General features: G+C 42.4%; 1 long non-coding RNA gene across 1 annotated transcript; it reads right to left on the bottom strand.

The window, feature by feature from the left end:
- Positions 1 to 964: 964 nt before the first annotated feature.
- LOC309703760 lies at positions 965 to 1,576 on the bottom strand. Its single transcript, XR_014276025.1, has 2 exons — positions 1,434 to 1,576; positions 965 to 1,327 (listed from the first exon to the last, which is right to left on the bottom strand). It is a non-coding gene; the product is annotated as an uncharacterized lncRNA (long non-coding RNA).
- Positions 1,577 to 4,467: the final 2,891 nt, after the last annotated feature.

Genomic DNA, 4,467 nt, shown 5'->3' with positions numbered 1-4,467 from the left:
GATTTCTCAGATCGTCATGACACCAATATAACATTATTGATATTGTGGTACAGAGTTATCACAGCACCTGTGGACAGTTATACATGTGTCCTGTAAACAGGAGAGGAACGGTTAGACGGGGAGGCGTGGCTTGTCACCATTATCTCCTCCTCCTCATACTTATGCAGTCTTTCGTTACTTGACAGTATTACAGCTGTGCACCAACTTTTCCCAAACACATCTCACATATTCTCTGTTATCAAACAGAGTTATCGCATATCCCACTGTCACACCTGGACACTGCCAACAAAAGAGCAAACTGTGGTTTAACACTGACACCTACTGGTGCAAAGATGGAATGGCAGCTGCAATGTCCCTGACTTCTAGTTTAAACGACTTAACTTAGGACATTTTAAAATGAAAAGATCAGTCAAAGTTAAAGAAAATGATTTTAGTGAGTATCATATTTACAATGTGTCTTTTGTTTTTTTATTTTATTCAGTCCTCCTCAGCGCCCAACTTCAACGCATCAAGAAGGTAATGTAGCGTAACTTAAAGGGAGACACACATGGCTAAACTCTTAGCTGCTGCCTCATGTGGAAGCAAAAAAAGTGATCTGTAAGTGTGTGCAGTCCTTATATATTGTGTGCCAGATGAGTGCAATTGAGGGCAAACTAGAGCCTTTCAAAGGAGAGAAATGGAAACAATGCAAGTCTGGTGAGGTGAGGGAGAGTAAGGGGAAAAGGGGGCAGGAAGAAACAGGAACCTTTGTAACATTACCTTTAAAACATTTGGGGAGCTGAGGCAGTGTGGGCGTGGCCAGTGGCTGGATTAACATCCATTTAACAGTCTTGATCACATATCATCCCACTGATGAGCAGGAACATCTTCTGTTTTTTCTACTGACTGCCACCCTGTCATGGTGCTGTGCTTGGAGACCAGCTGTTCTCCAGCAGTCTTGAACAAAGACTCAGACATTAATGTGTTTGTGGTGTGAAACTTTAATAGTTTATTATTACAGCGCAAAACCTGTGTAATACACACACAGTCACAGCTCTCATGTCTGACAATACAAGTCATTGCAGAGCTGCAGGAAAACCTTTAAATGTCCCAAAATACTTTACTTAAAAGCATTTTTTTTAAAAACCCACGAAGTGCTGCATAATAAGACCAAACATGCAAAATCCCAGTAAAGATACACCAGCAAAGCTGACACTCTGAAGACACACCCCCTGCTTTTATACTGGTTACTGGAGCTTCAGGAGGGGCCAATGATGTCACAGAACAGCAGCCAATCAGAGACAGTAGGATGAAGGTCCTCCATAAGACAGAGTGTGTCCTCACTTTCCTTGACAGAGACAAACATCAGCAATTTCAGCTCGGATCTGGTGACCTTTGACCTTTCCTAACACACACATGTATGTGCTCTGTGACTCAGCTGACACACGTCTTACCTTTTAGCTTCCTCCAAAGGAGCAGAACTCAAACCAGAACCAGGAGAACCACAGAAACCAGACCTGACATGATGAAGGCTGTGAGAGGAGGGCCAGAGGATGGGGACCAGTACCACCCATCCTCCTCATTTTCCTTTATTGGTTTATTGTTACCAGGAGGGTTTTTTTTTTTGTATTTTCAGGGTCTTTTTTACTGGTACTTTGGGGGCTTGATGTTCTGGAAGAGTGAGTGATTGGGGTAGAAGAAGGAGCTTTTACATTAGGAGGAGGATCTGTGGGAGGATCTGCAGGAACAATGACAAAGATGGTTCAGTCAGTTTATTATCTGGTCAGCTCATCAGTTCCAGTAGTCTGTGGAAGCTTCCTCACTGATAGACAGAGCTGTCTGAATTCTTGAAAGACTAAAGAAAGGATCTTCAGGTTACACTGAGGATACACTGAGACTATCTGTCATGAAAGTCTTTATTTATGGACTTTATCAGGCACAGGATGGAGAGGAGTGCAGTGACGGTCTGGGCGTACCCATCTTCTTCTCTCATCCCAAGACCGCAGACAGAAATCAGCATTATAGAATAAATGAGTTAGATCAGGATCAACTGCAGACGATTGGATCGAGGGATTCTGCCTATCCTGAGTCCTCTCCTGTACTGTCCTCACACACATGACTGCAAGCCTGCCTACAATACCAATGGACAGGTGTGTCAACTGTGGTGGGCCCGATCAGCAGAGGAGATGGTCTCATTCCAAACAGACTCCCTGCATCTTTCACAGCAGCTATAAGATGTGCTTTTCTCTGTGGTTAAACCTTAGTGACTCACATTTGTGTGATTCATTCAAATATTCTCCTCTTGAAAGAGAAACATGGGCCTGAAAAGAAACTAATGTTCACATCTGTCAGTCACAACCTGACACTGAGTCTCTTTAGTAAATCCAGCAGTGTTTTAAAGTCAAATAGAGGTTTTGTGCCACCACAGTGAAGATGGACTTCTTTGTTCCTTCTTTAATATTCCAACCTTTGTAATGATGGGATAATTTTCTCTGGTTGCTCTGTTTATGTGACCTGAATACATTAAGAGAACATGTATCGATAAAGTAAGATATAACCTACCACCTTTCATTGATCTCTATGACATTTCTACTAAAGTCCAGGAAAAGAGGTTGAATAAGAAAGATCATTGCACTGACCTCTGACTGTCAGCCTGAATTCAGGAGACTTCTTATCAACACCAGCTGAGCACGAGTAGAGACCTTCATCAGACTTCTGAACATTAATGAGAATCCACTTTCCTTCAGGATCAAATCCAATCCTTTCAACACTTTTATAAAAATCAGAGTTCCCCTGTTTACCCTCTCTGGATTGACAGAGCAGAGTCACATTACTTCCTGTCCACACAGGAGATGAAGGGATGTCCAGCATCAGGGAACCTGCTTACCAACAGAGACACAAACAGAGTGATACAGAGACAGACTTCCACCAACACACAGAGTCATACAGACACAGCTGGAACATCTGTACCTGAAACAACGATGTTGACTTCATCACTACGCTGATGCCCAGATGGGCTTTCACAGAAGTAAGCTCCATCAGAGGCTTTGTCCAACATGAGTTGACACATAGAATTTTTAAGAACAAATCCTGCAGCTGCTCCACACCTCTCAGTGCGTCCTCCTCTGGTCCTCTTCACTGTCCATCCATCAACTGTTTTTCCATCATCATCATCACAAGTCAGAACTGCTAGACCACTACCAGTGAAGAACGTTGTTGAATTTGGAGTTACACTCAAAGAGACTGAAGGGCAGACAGATACACAGACAGAGTAAATGTATTTGTGTTCTTGTTGGAGTCTCACTGATGGTTTTCACTTCCATCGACTCACCTGCAGAAACAGTCAGTGGAGAGAGATGCAGCACACACACACCTGCAACAGGAGGACAGAGGTCACTGAAGGTCAGAGAAAGTGTGAAGGTGTACTACGGGGTTGGCCAACTCAGGCCTCGAGGGCCGGTGTCCTGCAGGTTTTAGATGTGTCCTTGATCTAAAACAGCTGATTTAAATGGCTAAGTAACTTCCTCAAGATGTATTGAAGTTCTCCAGAGGCCTGGTAATGAACTAATCATCTGATTCAGGTGTGTTGACCCAGGGTGAGATATAAAACCTGCAGGCTCTCGAGACCTGGAGACACTCCTGGTGTACGAGCTTCATTCTCTTATAGGGTGTGTAAAAAAAAAATTGCATAAACCCTGCATGATTCATCAACAGAGGTGGGCATTACCAAAGTACAGATACTTTGTTACTGTGCTTAAGTGGTAAAAGTGGGCGGGGCAGTAAGTCACACTACTTCAGCATCTAGCTAGCCCTGCTGAAGAGGAGCGAGCATAAAGGGAGTAACGGTTTATTATATGTCAGGTCATTTAAAATGCAGCGTTTCTATGAGCACAACAAACATCAGCAAACACACAAACTGTTTGTGTGCAGTTTGTCTCACAGTGTGTTACAGTTAACGGTCCAGCTGCTGTATTTCAAAGAGAGGAAAGAAAGAGAGCTAACGTCACTCAGAGATGGAGAAAGATAAGAAAGAAGCACATGAGAGGCCGTAGAGAGCTTAGATTTAAAGGGAAGGACTGCTTAGTGTGATGTCATGAACTGGAAATGTAAACAAGCCATGATTTTAATCACATATTGGACCTGTATGTGAAGATCTTTCATGTTGTCAAAGTAAAGTATACTTAAATCCAGTGTTGGGAAGGTTACTCTTAAAATGTATTCCACTACAGATTAGAAAAATGCATGCCCCAAAAATGTATTTTGTAACGTATTCCATTACGTTACTCAATGTGAGTAATGTATTCTGAGTACTTTGGATTACTTTATATATTATCATGCGTTTTATAACTGCATGAATGTACTATTGCTGTGAGATATATTACTATTACTGAAGGCTACTCGCCATACCAATAGAAAATAGATGTTTAAATCTTAATATACATGAGTAACAGTAGGTGGACATTAGGTAAGGCTGCACTTTTTGCAGCG

This window comes from Aulonocara stuartgranti (assembly GCF_965226115.1).
Source record: "Aulonocara stuartgranti genome assembly, chromosome: 3".
NCBI lineage: Eukaryota > Metazoa > Chordata > Actinopteri > Cichliformes > Cichlidae > Aulonocara > Aulonocara stuartgranti.
The sequence above is the reverse complement of the archived record's forward strand: the minus strand, read 5'-3'. Positions and strand labels throughout refer to the sequence as shown.